This window comes from Erinaceus europaeus, chromosome 16, assembly GCF_950295315.1.
Source record: "Erinaceus europaeus chromosome 16, mEriEur2.1, whole genome shotgun sequence".
In the NCBI taxonomy this organism is placed as follows: domain Eukaryota; kingdom Metazoa; phylum Chordata; class Mammalia; order Eulipotyphla; family Erinaceidae; genus Erinaceus; species Erinaceus europaeus.
Genome location: NC_080177.1, coordinates 45,854,363 through 45,872,483, shown reverse-complemented (window position 1 = coordinate 45,872,483; position 18,121 = coordinate 45,854,363). Strand labels below are relative to the sequence as shown.

General features: G+C 40.3%; 1 non-coding gene across 1 annotated transcript; it reads left to right on the top strand.

Moving 5' to 3' along the window:
• Positions 1–568: 568 nt before the first annotated feature.
• LOC132533609 (U6 spliceosomal RNA) lies at positions 569–670 on the top strand. Its single transcript, XR_009545471.1, has one exon. It is a non-coding gene; the product is annotated as a U6 spliceosomal RNA (small nuclear RNA).
• The last annotated feature ends 17,451 nt before the right edge of the window (positions 671–18,121 follow it).

The following is an 18,121-nucleotide window of genomic DNA, read 5'->3' as shown; positions in this document are numbered from 1 at the left end:
GCCATCCTTGTCTAGTTCCAAATTTTAGGGGGGAAAGCTTTCAGTTTTTCCCCATAGAGGATGATGTTCACCACTGGTGAAGCTTTCCCCTTCCAGGGACTTAATCCTGGGTCCTTATGCACTATAATATGTGTGCTTAACTAGGTGCACCATGACCTGGCCCTCTCTCCCCCTCTCTATTTTCCCCTACCCTCTCAGTTTATTGGTCAGAGGATCAATCCAACAGGAAGACATAACAATCATCAATATATAGTCCCAAAATGAGAGCATTCAAATACATAAAACAAGTATTAAATGACATTAAGGGAGACATCAATAGCAAGACTCCCAAACACATTCTTCAAACACTAACACCATATTAATCCCTAAAACGGGAAAAGATGGAAAGTAAAATGTGGGTAGGGGTAGATAGCATAATGGTTATGCAAACTGGCTCTCATGCCTAAGGCTCCAAATTCCCAAGTTCAATCCCCTGGACCACTGCAAGCTAGAGCTGAGCAGTGCTCTAGTTAAAAAAGGAAAAGAAAAGGAAATGAAAGAAAAAAAGAAAGAAAGGAAAATGTGGTTCTTGCTTTGGCAGCACATATACTAAAATTGGAATGATACAGATAATATTTAGCATGGCCCCTGTGCAAGGAAAGTAAAATGTGGATAATTAGAATGGAACCTTACAAGGTCCTGGGGAGGGGGAGGGGTAGCATAATGGTTATGCAAAGAGACTCTCATGCCTGAGGCTCCAAAGTCCCAGGTTCAGTCCCCTGCACCACCATAAGCCAGAGCTGGACAGTGTGCTGGTTAAAAAAAAAAAAAAAAAGAACAAGGTCCTGGGGAGATAGTGTTATGGTTATTGCATATCTTTTTATGCAAAAAATCTATTTTTATGTCTCCAAAAAACACATATCTGAAAGAAAGACAAACTCTAAGTAACAAAATGGAACACAGTGTTCCAAGCCAACAATGTGGAAAAAAGGGCAGGAACAGCTACTCTGCTATCAGATAAAATAGATTTCCAGGGGGGTTGGGTGATAGCACAGCAGGTTAAGAACAGGTGGCACAAAGCTCAAGGACCAGTGCAAGGATTCTGGTTCGAGCCCCCGGCTCCCCACCTGCAGGGGATTGATTGCTTCACAAGTGGTGAAGCAGGTCTGTAGGTGTCTACCTTTCTTTCCCTACCCTCTCAATTTCTGGCTGTCTCTATCCAATAAATAGATTAAAAAAAATAATAATAATAAAGAGAAATCCCTAGGTAGTTTTCTAGGGATTTCCTGATATGTAATTAATTATTCTTAAAATGTGTTTAGAAGTCTCTTTTAGGCTATACTTTTTGCCACATGAATGTATATCTTGGAGCATGTTTAGGCTTATTTTGTTTAGAACTCTCTGAACTTACTGCATCTGGATGTGATTCTTTCCCAAATAATTGAAATTCGCAGCTTTTAAAAAAAATGTTAAAAAATATTCTTTGATTTTTCTAAAATAAATGTAATTAATTAATTAATTTATTTATTTATTTTGAGCCCCCGGCTCCCCACCTGTTGGGGAGTCGCTTCACTTTTTTCTGTCTTCCCCTCCTCTCTCCATTTCTCTCTGTCCTAACAATGATGACAACAATAACAACAACAATACTAACTGCAACAACAATAAAAAAACAACAAGGGCAACAAAAGGGAAAATAAGTATATAAATATTTTTAAAAATTATAATAAAAATATAAAATATAAAAAAATATAAAATATAAAAAATTTTATAATTTTTAATAAAAAAATTCTATACTGTTTTCCAGAGAGATCAATTCAACTTATAATCCAACAGCACTGTATAAAGGGATCCTTTTTCTCCATATCCTTTTTTTTTATAATTTATTTCTTTATTGGGGACTTAATGTTTTACATTCAACAGTAAATACAATAGTTTGTACATGCATAACATTCCCCAGATTCCCATTTAACAATACAACCCCTACTATGTCATTCATCAACTTTCATGGACCTGTATTCTCCCCACCCACCCACCCACCCCAAATCTTTTACTTTGGTGCAATACACCAATTCCATTTCAGGTTCTACTTGTGTTTTCTTTTCTAATCTTGTTTCTCAACTTCGGCCTGAGAGTGAGATCATCCCATATTCATCCTTCTGTTTCTGACTTATTTCACTCAACATGATTTTTTCAAGGTCCATCCAAGATCGGCTGAAAACGGTGAAGTCACCATTTTTTACAGCTGAGTAGTATTCCATTGTGTATATATACCACAACTTGCTCAGCCACTCATCTGTTGTTGGACACCTGGGTTGCTTCCAGGTTTTGGCTATTACAAATTGTGCTGCCAAGAACATATGTGTACACAGATCTTTTTGGATGGATGTGTTGGGTTCCTTAGGATATATCCCCAGGAGAGGAATTTCAGGGTCATAGGGTAGGTCCATTTCTAGCCTTGTGAGAGTTCTCCAGACTGTTCTCCACAGAGGTTGGACCAACTGACATTCCCACCAGCAGTGCAGGAGGGTTCCTTTGACCCCACACCCTCTCCAGCATTTGTTGCTGTTACCTTTTCTGATGTATGACATTCTCACAGGAGTGAAGTGATATCTCATTGTTGTCTTGATTTGCATTTCTCTGACAATCAGAGACTTGGAGCATTTTTTCATGTGTTTCTCAGCCTTGTGGATCTCTTCTGTGGTGAATATTCTGTCCATGTCCTCCCCCCATTTTTGGATGGGGTTATTTGTTGTCTTGTTGTTGAGTCTGGCAAGCTCTTTATATATGTTGGTTATTAAACTCTTATCTGATGTATGGCATGTAAAGATCTTCTCCCATTCTGTGAGGGGTCTCTTGGTTTGGGTAGTGGTTTCTTTTGCTGTGCAGAATCTTTTTAATTTGATGTAGTCCCATAGGTTTATACTTGCCTTAGTCTTCTTTGTAATTGGATTCGTTTCATTGAAAATGTCTTTAAAATTTATGCGGAAAAGAGTTCTGCCAATATTTTCCTCTAAGTATTTGATAGTTTGTGGTTTAACATCTAAGTCCTTGATACACTTGGAATTTACTTTTGTATTTGGTGAAATACAGTGATTCGGTTTCATTTTTCTGCATGTTTCAACCCATTGTTTCCAACACCATTTGTTGAAGAGACTCTGCTTTCCCCATGTAATAGTCTGGGCCCCTTTGTCAAAGATTAGATGTCCATACGTGTGGGGCCTCATTTCCGGGCTCTCAATTCTATTCCACTGGTCAGTGTGTCTGTTCATGTTCCAGTACCAAGCAGTTTTGATGACAATGGCCCTATAATACGGTTTGAGATCTGGCAGTGTGATGCCTCCGGTTCTGTTCTTTTTTCTCAAGATTGTTTTGGCAATTCTAGGTCTTTTCTGGTTCCAGATAAACATCTGTAGCATTTTATCTATTCTCCTAAAAAATGTGCTTAGGATCTTGATGGGGATAGCATTAAATTTGTAGATGGCTCTGGGTAATATATTCATTTTGATGATGTTAATTCTTCCAACCCATGAACATGGAATATCTTTCCACTTCTTTGTGTCTTTTTCAATTTCTTTGAGTAGTGACTCATAATTTTCAGTATACAAGTCTTTCACTTCTTTGTCTAGGTTTATTCCTAGATATTTATTGTTTTTGGTGCTATAGTAAAAGGAATTGATTTCTGGATTTTAATTTCTTCTAACTTAGTGTTTGCATAGAGGAATGCCACTGACTTTTGAATGTTAATTTTATAGCCAGACACCTTACTGTATTGCCTGATGATTTCCAAAAGCTTCTTGCTGGATTCCTTAGGTTTTTCCATGTATATTATCATGTCATCTGCAAATAAGGACAGTTTGACTTCTTCTCTTCCAATCTGTATGCCTTGAATTCCTTGCTCCTGCCTGATTGCTATGGCAAGAACTTCCAACACTGTGTTGAATAGTAATGGTGATAGTGGGCAGCCCTGTCTAGTACCTGATCTGAGGGGAAATGCTTCCAGTTTTTCACCATTGAGTATGATGTTGGCTGTAGGTTTGCTATATATAGACTCCACTATCTTCAGGAATTTTCCATCTATTCCCATTTTTTGTAGTGTTTTGATCATAAAGGGATGTTGTATTTTGTCAAAGGCTTTCTCTGCATCTATTGATATGACCATGTGGTTTTTGGTCTTGCTTTTGTTGATGTGGTGGATCACATTGATTGATTTACGTATATTAAACCAACCTTGCATGCCTGGGATAAACCCCACTTGGTCATGATGAACAATCTTTTTGATATACTGTTGTATCCGGTTGGCTAGAATTTTGTTCAATATTTTCGCATCTATGTTCATCAGAGATATTGGTCTGTAGTTTTCCTTTTTGGTTGTGTCCCTGTCTGCTTTTGGTATCAGGGTGATGTTGGCTTCATAGAAGCTGGCAGGGAGTATTCCAGTGTCTTCAATCTTCTGGAAGACTTTTAAAAGTAGAGGTATTAGTTCTTCTTTGAAGGTTTTGTAGAATTCATTTGTAAAACCATCTGGTCCAGGACTTTTATTTTTGGGAAGATTTTTGATAACTGTTTCAATTTCATTAGCTGTGATGGGCCTGTTCATGTTATCCACTTCCTCTTGACTTAGTTTTGGAAGTTGGTAGGTATCTAGGAAATCAGCCATTTCTTCCAGGTTCTCTAGCTTGGTGGCATATAGTTGTTCATAGAAGCCTCGCATGATATGTTGAATTTCTGCAGTGTCTGTTGTGATATCTCCTTTTTCATTTACTATCCGATTTATTTGGGTCTTCTCTCTTTTTTGTTTTGTGAGTCTGGCTAAAGGTTTGTCGATTTTGTTTACTCTTTCTAAGAACCAACATTTACTTTCATTGATCTTTTGTATAGTTTTCCTATTCTCAATGTTATTTATTTCTGCCCTAACTTTAGTGATTTCTGTCCTTCTGGTTGCTTTAGGATTCCTTTGTTGTTATTCTTCTAGGTCTTTAAGATGTGAAATCAGGCTTTTTATTTGTGCTTTTTCTTGTTTCCTAATGTGTGCTTGTATAGCTATGAACTTCCCTCTTAGGGCTGCTTTAGCTGTGTCCCAAATATTTTGATAGCTTGTGTCTTCATTTTCATTGAACTCTCGAAACATTTTGATTTCTTCCTTGATTTCCTCTTTGACCCAGAAGTTGTTAAGAAGTGTACTGTTGAGCTTCCACATTTTGGGACTGTTATTAATCTTTTGTTGATTGTTAAGTGTTAGTTTAATTCCACTGTGGTCTGAGAAGATACTTGGGATGATTTCAATGCTCTTGAATTGGCTGCTGCTGTCTTTGTGGCCTAACATATGGTCTATCCTTGAGAATGACCCATGTGGATTTGAGTAAAATGTGTATTCCAGTTTCTTGGGATGAATGACTCTGAAAATGTCCAATAGTTCTAGTTTATCTATCTCTTCATTTAGCTCCCTTAAGTCTTTATTGATTTTCTGCCTGGATGATCTGTCAAGTTGAGAGAGTGGGGTGTTGAAGTCCCCTACTATGATTGTGTTACTGTTAATATATTGCTGTAGTTCTTTCAGTAGAAGTTTGATGTATTTAGATGGCTTCTCATTGGGTGCATAGATATTAATAATTGTTAAGTCCTCTTGATTGACTGATACTCTGAGCATTAAGTAGTGTCCATTCCTATCTTTTTAAATCTTATCTATTTTAAAGTCTATCATGTCAGATATGAGAATAGCTGTTCCTGCCCTTTTTTGTGGGCCATTGGCTTGTATGGTAGTTTCCTGTAGATAGCATATTGTTGGGTTGTGTTTTCTGATTCATCTTCCTACTCTGTGTCTTTTAATTGGTGAATTCATGCCATTAACATTTTCTGATATCAAAGATTGAAGATACTTTAACACCATTCTTGTAGAGTTTTAGAGTGTTCTTATATATGTCCTATTTGTGGTGGTCTGGTTGTTTATAGGAGACCTTTCAGAACTTCTTTCAGGGCAGACTTGGTGATGGTTGCTTCCTTCAACTGTTGCTTGTCTGAGATGGTTTTGATACTTCCATCTAGTCTGAATGACAGTCTAGCAGGATATAGTATTCTTGGCTGAAAGCCTTTCTCATTGAGCACTCGATAGATAATCTTGCCATTCTCTTCTGGCCTGTAGTGTTTGTATGGAGAAGTCTGCTGCTAATCTTATGGGTTTTCCTTTGTAGGTGACTCTTTGTTTTTCTCTTGCAGCCTTCAGGATCTTTTCTTTATCCTTATTCCTTTCCATTGTAAGTATGATATGTCTTGGTGTCTTTAGGTCTGGGTTAATTCTGTTTGGGACCCTCTGGGCTTCTTGAATCTTTATGTCTTTGATGTTGGCTAGACTAGAGAAGTTTTCAGCTATTATGGCCTGGAAAATGCTTTCTTCCTCTCCTTCTCTTTCTTCCTCTGGTAAGCCAATAATGCGTATATTGTTTCTTTTGAAGTCATCCTATAGGACTCTGTTGTTGTTTTCAGCATCTCTTAATCTCTTTTTGAGATCTCTTACTTCTTTTTTAGTTGTCTCTAATTCATCCTCAATCTTGCTAATTCTGTCTTCAGCCTCATAGATTCTATTCTCTCTGCCCTCTACTGTTTTCTGGAATTCATCTATTTTGTTGCCCTGCTCTGATACTGTTTTAGCTTGTTCAGCTAGTTGCCTTCTTAGCTCAGCGATTTCAGCTTTCAGCTCTCTAATAACCATGAGATAATTAGAATTTTCTTCCATATTTTCATTTGTTGTTCCTGCATTTCTGATTACAATTTTTTCAAATTCTTTTTTTTTTTTTTCCCTCCTCCAGGGTTATTGCTGGGCTCGGTGCCTGCACCATGAATCCACCGCTCCTGGAGGCCATTTTTCCCCCTTTTTTTTGCCCTAGTTGTTGCAGCCTCGTTGCGGTTATTATTGCCGTTGTTGACGTTGCTTTTGTTGTTGGATAGGACAGAGAGAAATGGAGAGAGGAGGGGAAGACAGAGAGGAGGAGAGAAAGACAGACACCTGCAGACCTGCTTCACCGCCTGTGAAGCGACTCCCCTGCAGGTGGGGAGCCGGGGCCTCGAACCGGGATCCTTACGCTGGTCTCTGCGCTTTGCGCCACGTGCGCTTAACCCACTGTGCCACCGCCCGACTCCCTTTTTCAAATTCTTTACTCACTCCTGTTATTATTTCCTTAGCTAATGTTTGGATGTTGAACTCGTTGTTTTGTGCTTCACCCTCTGGAGGACTTTTAGCTGGACTCTTGTCCTGGTTTGAATCTCCAATATTTCTTCTTGTTGTTTTAACCATTTTATATATTATGTTATGAGTTCCCTTTATCAGTACTTTTCAAATTATTGGTCACTATTGCCTGGTTTGACTTGTGACTAAGTAAATTAATTAAAGGGTTCACAGTGGTGTAAGTTAACAGTTGTTTCAATCCCTGAGTTGGAGCTCAGTGGTTTAAAAGCCTCTTTTTTTTTTTTCTTCTCTGTAGGCTATGGGAGCCTGAGGGCTTTTAAACTATCAATAGGCTTCTTAGCTTAATCATTGATTCCTGACCAAGAGATAAAGCAGGGTGTGGCAGAGATAATCCAGTGGTTATGCAAAGAGACTTTCACAGCCCCTCAGCTATGCCACCGAGGTATAGGTCTTCTGAGTTTCCTGGTTAGATCTCTGTCCCCTGGTGTCCCTCCCTGTCGCTGCTCCAGATTCTGAGGGTAGTAGCAATGGAGACTCAGAGTTGCACTTGGTGAGTCTCTGAGGAGTCCTCTCCTCCCTTCAGCTGTCCCTTTGTTGTTGGAGCAGACTGGAGGTGGTGTCTCAACTGATAAACTGCTGAACTGTTAGCAGTCACTTAATCTCTCCTTAGGCTCCTCTCTCCTCTCTGTCAGCAGCCACTCGTATTTGTACTCACGGGTGATTTACTGGGTTCCTGTGGTCATTCTAGTCCTGTCTTGTTTCGGTCCGGGTGGTCTCCTTTGGTATTCCTAGTTGATCCGGGAGAGAGGAAAGGAGAGAAAGCGATCTGCTGCTCATAGCTCCGCCTCTGGAACTGTTGTTGTTCTTGATGTCATTATTGTTGGATAGGACAGAGAAAAATGGAGAGAGGAGAGGAAGATAGAGAGGGGGACAGAAAGACACCTGTAGACCTGCTTCACCATTTGTGAAGCGACTCCCCTGTAGGTGGGTAGCCGGGGGCTCAAACTGGGATTCTTACGCTGGTCCTTGTGCTTTGTGCCAAATGTGCTTAACCCGCTGGTCCTTGTGCTTTGTGCCAAATGTGCTTAACCCGCTGTGCTACTGCCCGACTCCCAAATTGTTCTTTTAATGAATTGTTTTCACATTTAAAGAATTTCATCTTTCTTGAGAGATTAAGAAACATATAAGAATAATTTCAAAAACTCAGCCTCTTGGTTATTGGCATAAAATCTGTTCATAACCTCTTATTTATTTATTTATTTTTTAAATATAATGGGTTTGTTTTTTTTTTGCCTCCAAGGTTATTACTGGGGCTCAGTTCCTGCATCAGGAATCCACTGCTCCTGGAGGCTATTTTTTCCCCTGTTGTTATTCTTGTTGTTTTTATTATCATTGTTCTGGTTATTATTGTTGTTATTGCTGTCGTTGTTGTTGCATAGGACAGAGAGAAATCAAGAGAGGAGGGGACAGAAAGACAGACACCTGCAGACCTGCTTCACCACTTGTGAAGTGACTCCCCTGTAGGTGGAGAGCCGGGGGCTTGAACCGGAATCCTTGCTCAGATCCTTGCATGGGTCCTTGTGCTTTGTGCCATGTGCACTTAACCCATTGCGCTACCGCCCAAACCCCCATAACCTCTTATTTTTGAACATTGTTTCCTTTTCCTTATTGGGGGATTAATGATTTACAGTTAACAATAAACTATAGTAGTTGGTACATGTATAGCATTTCTTAGTTTTCTGCATAACACTTTAATCCCCCTACCTAGGTCATCTTCCACCATCATGTTATAGGACCTTACCACTCTCCCCTCAACCCTCACCACCCCAGATCCTTTACTTTGGTGCAATACATCAAATTCAGTCCAAGTTCTACTTTGTGTTTTCCCTTCCATTCTTATTTTTCAACTTCTGTCTATGAGTAGGATCATCCCATATTCATCTTTCTTCTGGTTTATCTCACTTCACATGATTCCTTCAAGCTCTATCTAAGATGAGGTGAAGAAGGTTAATTCACCATTTTTAATTGCTGAGTAGTATTCCATTGTGTATATATCAAACTTGCTTAGCCACTCATCTGTTGTTGGACACCTGGGTTGCTTCCAAGTTTTGGCTATTACAAATTGTGCTGCTATGAACATAGGTATACACAAATCTTTTTTTTTTTTTAATATTTACTTTCCCTTTTGTTGCCCTTGTTGCTTTTATTGTTGTGGTTATTATTATTGTTGTCATTGATGTGTTGTTTTATTGTTGTTGTCATTGATGTTGTATAGGACAGAGAGAAATGTGTTAGCAAGCAAAATCAAACCACCATCCACTGCAAGGAAGCAAAAGATTTTATTAACAAATTTGAATCCGGGCCGAGTGGCAACTGGCAACAGACCACCAGCTTGACCCTGAACAAGGCTCAAACCACACAATTTATAGGAACTCAGACTACACTCAGGGAGGAAGAACACATCACCTTATCAGCCTATATCCAGTAACATGCTATAGAAAACGCAAAATCCAATCATTTCAAACTCAGCAAAAGCATGATCCATTCAGAGCAAAGCATGAGCTAGTTCTAAACATCACACCATGAACCAGACCAATAGGACCCGGCCAAAGTGGGGGTCACCACATTCTTTTGCTATCTGCTGGGACCACCCAGCCATCTGTTTGCAATTTATCCGGCCATCTGCTGTAACTATTCGGTAACAGCATTCCTCAAACCCTATGCAAAGGCCCTGATAAGGCTTGCCAGATGCAGGGTCTTTCAAGCAGCTTGCAAAATAACTGATGGCCTTCACTGTTTAGGTCCTGTTTGTCAAGGGGAAAAGGGCAAGGAATTTTTCCACCTCACTGGGCAGGAGGGCAAAAAGCAACTATACTTAAAACTATGCTAGAGTTACTGCCTCTAACAAAATGGAGAGAGGAGGGGAAGACAGAGAGGGGGAGAGAAAGAAAGACACTTGCAGACCTGCTTCACCGCCTGTGAAGTGATTTCCCTGCAGATGGGGACCTGAGATCTCCAATCAGGATCCTTATGCTGGTCCTTGCACTTTGTTCCACCTGCGCTTAACTCACTGCGCTATCGCCCGACTCCCAGGTATACAAAAATCTTTTGGATAGGTGTGTTGGGTTCCTTAGGATATATCCCCAGGAGAGGAATTGCAGGGTCATAGTGTAGGTTTATTTCTAGCCTTCTGAGAATTCTCCAGACTGATCTCCACAGGGGTTGGACTAATTTACATTCTCACTTTTAGTGCATGAGAGTTCCTTTGTCCCCACAGCCTCTCCAGCATTTGTTGTTGTTATGATTTCTGATGTATAATATTCTCACAGGAGTGACGTGGTATCTCATTGTTGTCTTAATTTGCATTTCTCTGACAATCAATGACAGAGCTTTTTTTCTTTTTTTGAAGTGTTTGTTGGCCTCTTGCCCATTTTTGGATGGGGTCATTTGTTTTTTCGGTGCTGATTTTGAGCTCTTTATATATTTTGGTTATTAGCCTCTTGTCTGATGTATGGAATGTAAAGATCTTCCATTCTTTTCTATTTTTATGTTTTTTAACCAGAGCACTGCTCAGCTCCGGTTTATGGTGGTACAGGGGACTGAATCTGGGGATTGGGAGCCTCAGGCTTGAGAGTCTATTTAAGGAGTCTCTTTGGGTGTTTTTTTTTTCCCCTGTGCATTCTTTTTCCTATGGCTCTGCTTTAAGTTCTAAGTCACACCTATACCTATTATTAATCCTAAGCATCCTTCCTTTCCCCCTCTTCTGTTAGATAAGAGAAACAGGAACTGATTTCCAGATTTACCTCCCTTTCAGTAATGGTATAAAAATAAGATTTATGGTGACATACACTTTGGGTCCTGATGGAATAAGGTTTCAGAGCCCTCTGGTCATTTTCTCCTGTATCATTCTTCCCCTGCTTGGAGTACATACCAAAATTCTTTACATTTTTTTCTGGGGTGCAGAAGGTTGGAATTACGGCTTCTGTCTTTGCTTCTCCGCAGGACATGGATGTTGGTAGGTCAATCCATATCGCCAGCCTGTTTCTATCTTTCTCTAGTGGCAAATAACATCGTTAACCCTTTCTCCTCCTTAACTCTTTTTTAAACAAATTTTATTTATTTATTTATTTTATTCCCCTTTTGTTGCCCTTGTTGTTTTATTGTTGTAGTTATTATCGATGTCATTGTTGTTGGATAGGACAGAGAGAAATGGAGAGAGGAGGGGAAGACAGAGGAGAGAAAGACAGACACCTGCAGACCTGCTTCACTGCCTGTGAAGCGACTCCCCTGCAGGTGGGGAGCCGGGGGCTCAAACCTGGATCCTTTTGCCAGTCCTTGAGTTTGGCGCCACCTGTGCTTAACCCGCTGCGCTACCGCCAGACTCCCTCCTCCTTAACTCTTATCACATGAATATTGCTGCTGTTTATGTTATCTCATAGGCTTTTTTGGATACTTTTGTATTTTTAGGAAATTTTTTTGCTCGTCTGTTTGGGCATTTTCCACTGTCCTGTCTCTAAGCCTGCTGATTTTTATTGCTTCTTATTTATTTTTGAGATCATTTTTTTAAAAATAAAAAATATTATCCTTATTTATTGAATAGACAGCCAGAAATTGAGAGGGAAGGGGGTGATATATAGGGAGACAGAAAGAAAGACATCTGCAACAATATTTCGCTACTCACAAAGCTTTCTCCCTGCATGTAGGGACCCAGCCTCAAACCTGGGTCCTTGTACATTGTAGCATATGCACTCCACCAGGTGCACCACTACCCAGCCCCTATTTTTGAGATTCTATATTGCATTTTTGATCAGCTATTTAATCTCGTTCCTTTTATTTATTTTTATTTTATTTATTTTTAACCAGAGTATTGTTTAGGTCTGGCTAATGGTGATGTGGGAGGACTTTGGAGCCTCAGGCAAGAGTCTCTTTTGCATAACCATTATTACCTTTAATAATTCTGTTTGAAACTTTCTCATATTTTCTCCTTTTTTATTTTTCTTCAGAGTACCATTCCTTTCTGGCTATTGGTGGTGTTGGAGATTGAACCAGGAACCTTTCAGATGCAAATTCAGTGTACTTCTGCTTTAATACCTCCCAGGTCCTCTATCCTTATTGTAATAATTATTTCTATTTAATTTCTCTCTTGGGGGATTAATGGTTTATAGTCTACAGTAAAAAGTTTGTACATATGTAACATTTCTCAGTATTCCACATAACATATTCAACCCCCACTAAGTCCTCCTTTGCCATCATGTTCCAGGACCTGAACCCTCCCCCCAACCCCAGACTTTTACTTCGGTGCAATACACCGACTCCAGTTCAAGTTCTGCTTTGTGTGTTTTCTCTTCTTCTTCTTAAATATTTACTTATTCCCTTTTGTTGCCCTTGTTGTTTTATTGTAATTATTATTGTCATTGTTGTTGTATAGGACAGAGAGAAATGGAGAAGAGGGGAAGATGGGGAGAGAAAGATAGACAACTGCAGACCTGCTTCACTGCCTGTGAGGCGAGGGAGCTGGGGCTTGAACCGGATCCTTCCGCTGGTCCTTGCGTATTGTGCCACCTGCGCTTAACCCACTGGTCTACCAACTGACTCCCTTTCTTTCTTTCTGTTTTTCTTTCTCTCCTTTTTAAAAATTTTTACTTATAAAAAGGAAACACTAGCATTAATTCCCCAATAAAGAAATAAATTATTAAAAAAAAAAGAAAAGAAAATGAAAGCTCCAAATAAATAAATAAATAAATAAAAAGGAAACACTGCCAAAACCCATAGGATAGGAGGGGTACAACTCCACACAATTCCCACCACCAGAACTCCATATCCCACCCCCTCCCTTGATATCTTTCCTATTCTTTATCCCTCTGGGAGTATGGACCCAAGGTCATTATGGGGTGCAGAAGGTGGAGGGCCTGACTTCTGTAATTGTTTCCCTGTTGAACATGGGCATTGGCAGGTCGATCCATACTCTCAGCCTGTCTCTCTTGTTCCCTAGTGGGGCGGGGTTCTGGGGAAGTGGGGCTCCAGGACACATTGGTGTGGTCATCTGCCCAGGGAAGTTTGGTTGGCATCATGTTAGCATCTGGAACCTGGTGGCTAGAAAAGAGTAAACATGGGGGTCGGGCGGTGGCGCAGTGGGTTAAGCGCATGTGGTGCAAAGCGCAGGGACCAGCGTAAGGATCCCGGTTCGAGCCCCCGGCTCCCCACCTGCAGGGGAGTTGCTTCACATGCGGTGAAGCAGGTCTGCAGGTGTCTATCTTTCTCTCCCCTTCTCTGTCTTCCCCTCCTCTCTCCATTTCTCTCTGTCCTATCCAACAACGAATTGCGTCAACAAGGGCAATAATAATAACCACAACGATGCTACAACAAGGGCAACAAAAGGGGGGAAAAATGGCCTCCACGAGCGGTGGATTCATGGTGCAGGCACCGAGCCCAGCAATAACCCTGGAGGAGGGAAAAAAAAAAGAGTAAACATATAAAACCAAACAGATTGTTGACTAATCATGAACCTAAAGGCTGGAATTTGCAGATGAAGATGAAGAGTTGGGGGGAAGCTTCATGAGCACGGCTGCAGGTGTCTCTCCCTCTCTATCTCCTCATTCTCTATCAATTTCTGTCTGTCTCTATACAAAAAACAAATAAAAACGAAAATAAATATAAAAAAAAGAAGATGAAGAGTTGGGGGGTCTCCATTTTGTAGATAATTAGTAGTCCTATTTTATTTATATTCCAAAGAGCCCATGACTATACTAGTTTCCCCCCTCCCCCCAAACCTGACATCTGATATGCAGGTGAATCTAAGTTATTGTCTGGGAAGATGATTTAATGGCTGGAAAAAGGACCAGTAAGCTGGATCAGGGAAGAGAGTAGCTCCCAAATATGGGAAAGGTGTTGACTGTAAACCCCATCGATTTGATCTGATCTGGGGCCCATATTCAGCTTAGGAGCCTTTGTGACGTCCCTATAGATTTGAGCTCACATTCTGTGGTCATGAGTAGGAACATTCCAAGCTGCCCCATTTTCAGGACCCATCTTCTTCAGGTACAACATAGAGTATGTTGTCTAGCCTTTGGAGGATGGAGCAGTCTCTACTATTGTTGATCCACATTGAGGGCAAGGTCCTATGGGGACCCACACAGGAGTCTGTTGTGTTTTTCTGATAGAGATGACCAGTAACAATGGAGAGAGGGATCTATTCAAGATTTAGGCCCATCATGTCTTTTTGGGAATCTCAGGACTCCCCAACTAGGGCCCCAGTTGATGCGGTGGCCTGATAGTGACTAAATCGTCATCATTAAAGTATGCCAGTTTCTTGCCCTTATTCAGCTTTTGCACTCCTTACTTTGATAAGGTTAGCTTTGGAGTGACTGGGAAGAATAATAGGAAGTAGGTGAGAAGGGTATCTAAGTCTAAGTAGACACTATTTCATTAGGAACTTTATGGTGTCTTTTTAGGTCTTTCTATTTGCTTGCTGCATATATTGACTCTTTGCAGACTATTGTGCAATTTTGCTTTCAGGCATATATTTTGCCCTAGTTTATGGATGCATGTGAACATATGCCCCATTTCATGGGAACTGGTCTATATCTAGATTTTGGGACTTTGTTAGGAAGTGAACCACCTGAAATGGAATTAGAGAATCCTATGGGAAAGGAAAGGTCTCACCTGAGTAATGAGGCTGAAGGGTTGACATTCCACACCTGAAGTCTCTGGACACAATCTGAAGTGAAGCATGCTGAGGTGGTACTCGTTGCTCTGATGTGTTTTCCCTTCTGTTCTTATTTTTCAACTTCTGTCTATGAGTGAGATTATCTCATACTCATCCTTCTTATAACATGATTTCTTCAAGCTCCATCCAAGATGAGCTGAAGGTGAATTCACCATTTTTGATAGTTGAGTAGCATTGTGCATATATACCACAAGTTACTAGCCACTCAGTTGTTGTTGAGCACCTGGGTTGCTTCCAGGTTTTGGCTATTACAAATTGTGCTGCTATGAACATAGGTATACAGAAATCTTTTTGGAATGGGTAGTTTCGTTCCTTAGAATATAACACGTGGGGTGGGGGCAGGGTTGGCAGTAGTACAGCATGGTAGTGCAACGGGCTAAGCACACATGGTGCAAAGCACAAGGACAGTCATAAGGAGTCCCACACTCTCCACCTGCAGGGGGTCACTTCACAAGTGGTGAAGCAGGTCTGCAGATATCTATCTTTCTCTCCTCTCTGTCTTCCCCATTTTTCTTGATTTCTCTCTGTCCTATCCAACAACATCAATAACAATAAAGTTATGCATGTACAAACTATTGTATTTACTATCAACTGTAAAACATTAATCCCCCAATAAAAAACAAATGACAAACCAATAACAACAATAACAAGGCAACAAAATGGAAAAAATGGCCTCCAGGAGCAGTGGATTTGTAGTGCAGGCACCCAGTACCAGCAATAAATCTGGAGGCAGAAACAAACAAATGAACAAACAAAACCAGAATATAACTTCAGGAGAGGAACTGCAGGGTGTTGGGGTTGGTCCATTTCTAGCCTTCTGAGAGTTCTCCAGACTACTCTCCACAGGGGTTGAACAAACTTACATTCCCACCAGCAGTGCTGGAGGGTTCCTTTGTCCCCACAATCTCTCCAACATTTGTTGCTGCTACCTTTTCTGAGGTATGACAGTCTCACATATGTGAGGTGGTTTGCATTTCTCTGACAGGCAATGACTTGAAGCATTTTTTCATGTTTGTTGGCCTTTTGGATCTTTTTTTTTTTAAATATTTTATTTAATTTATTTAATCCCTTTTGTTGCCCTTGTTGTTTTATTGTTGTAGTTATTATTGTTGTTGTCGTCGTTGTTGGATAGGACAGAGAGAAATGGAGAGAGGAGGGGAAGACGGAGAGGAGGAGAGAAAGATAGACACCTGCAGACCTGCTTCACCGCCTGTGAAGAGACTCCCCTGCAGGTGGGGAGCCGGGGTTCGAACCGGGATCCTTATGCTGGTCCTTGTGCTTTGCGCCACCTGCGCTTAACCCGCTGCGCTACAGCCTGACTCCCTGGATCTTTTCTTTGGTGAATATTCTTTTCATATCCTCTCCCCAGTTTTGAATGGGGTCACATGTTTGTTGGTGCTGAGTTTGATGAGCTCTTTATGTATTTTGGTTACTAGCCTCTTGTCTGATATATGACATCTTCTCCCATTCTGTAAGGGGTCTCTTTGTTTGAGTGGTGATATCTTTTGCTGTGCAGAAGATTTTTATTTTATTTTTTTAATTATCTTTATTTATTTATTGGATGGAGATAGCCAAAATTGAAATGGGAAGGGGAACTAAAGAGAGGAAAGACAGAGATACCTGCATCTCTGCTTTACCACTTGCAAAGCTTTCCCCCTGCAGGTGGATACTAAGGGCTCAAATCCAGGTCCTTGCCCATTATAATATGTGTGCTCAACCAGGTGTGCCACCACCTGGTCTGCAGAAGCTTTTTAATTTGATATAGTCCCGTTGGTTTATTTTTATTTTAGTTTTCTTTGTAATTGGAATCGTATCATTGAAGATACCTTTAAATTTTAGATGGAAAAGAGTTTTTCCAATATTTTCCTCTAAGTATTTGATAGTTTCTGGTCTAACACCCATCCTTGATCCATTTGAAATTTACTTTTGCATTGGGTGAAATATTGTGGTTCAATATCATTCTTTTTTTTTTTTAAGTTTTTTTTTTTTAATTTTTTATCAGAGCACTGCTCAGCTCTGGTTTATGGTGGAGCAGGGGATTGAACCTGGGACTTTGGAGCCTCAGGCATGGGAGTCTGTTTGCATAACCATTATGTTATCTACCCCTGCCCCAGTTCAATATCATTCTTCTGCGTGTTTCAACCCAATTTTCCCAACACCATTTGTTGAAAAGACTCTCCTTTCCTCATTTAATAGTCTGAGCACTTTTTTCAAAGATTAGATATCCATAGGTGTTGGAGTGTAGTACTTATTTTGCTAATATATAGTTCTCTAATTTCAATAAGCTTTGTTAGGACTATTATTTTGATTATTATCCAGGTATGAAACCTAGGTCTGCTACATTTAGATTCTTTCAGATATTCAATCACTTGTAGAATATTCTTCTGTCTTTATTTTGCTTCAAACTACTGGCTAATTTCCATGAATTTTGTTAAACAGCTTTCTTTCCTTTATTTGTTTATTTATTTATTTAGGAATTAATGTTTTGCAGTTGACAGTAAATACAATAGTTTTCACATGCATAACATTTCTCATTTTTCCACATAATTCAACCCCCACTAGGTCCTCTGCCATCATGTTCAAGGACCTGAACTCCCCCGTGCCACCCACTCCAGTCTTTTACTTGGGTGCAATACGCAAACTCCAGTCCAAGTCCTGCTTTGTGTTTTCTCTTCTGATCTTGTTTTTCAATTTCTGCTTGTGAATGAGATCATCCCATATTCATCCTTCTGTTTCTGACTTATTTCACTTAACATGATTTTTTAAAAACTTTTTTTTAATATTTTATTTTATTTATTTATTCCCTTTTGTTGCCCTTGTTGTTTTATTGTTGTAGTTATTATTGTTGTTGTCGTCGTTGTTGGATAGGACAGAGAGAAATGGAGAGAGGAGGGGAAGACAGAGAGGGGGAGAGAAAGATAGACACCTGCAGACCTGCTTCACCGCCTGTGAAGCGACTCCCCTTGCAGGTGGGGAGCCGGGGCTCGAACCGGGATCCTTATGCCCGTCCTTGTGCTTTGCGCCACCTGCGCTTAACCCGCTGCGCTACAGCCCGACTCCCACTTAACATGAGTTTTTTAAGCTCCATCCAAGATGAGCTGAAAAGGGTAAAATCACCATTTTTACTCTGAAAATGTCCAATAGTTCTAATTTATCTCCCTCTTTTCTTTATTGATATTCTGCCTGGATGATCTGTAAAGTTGAGAAAGTGGGGTGTTGAAGTCCCCTACTACTAC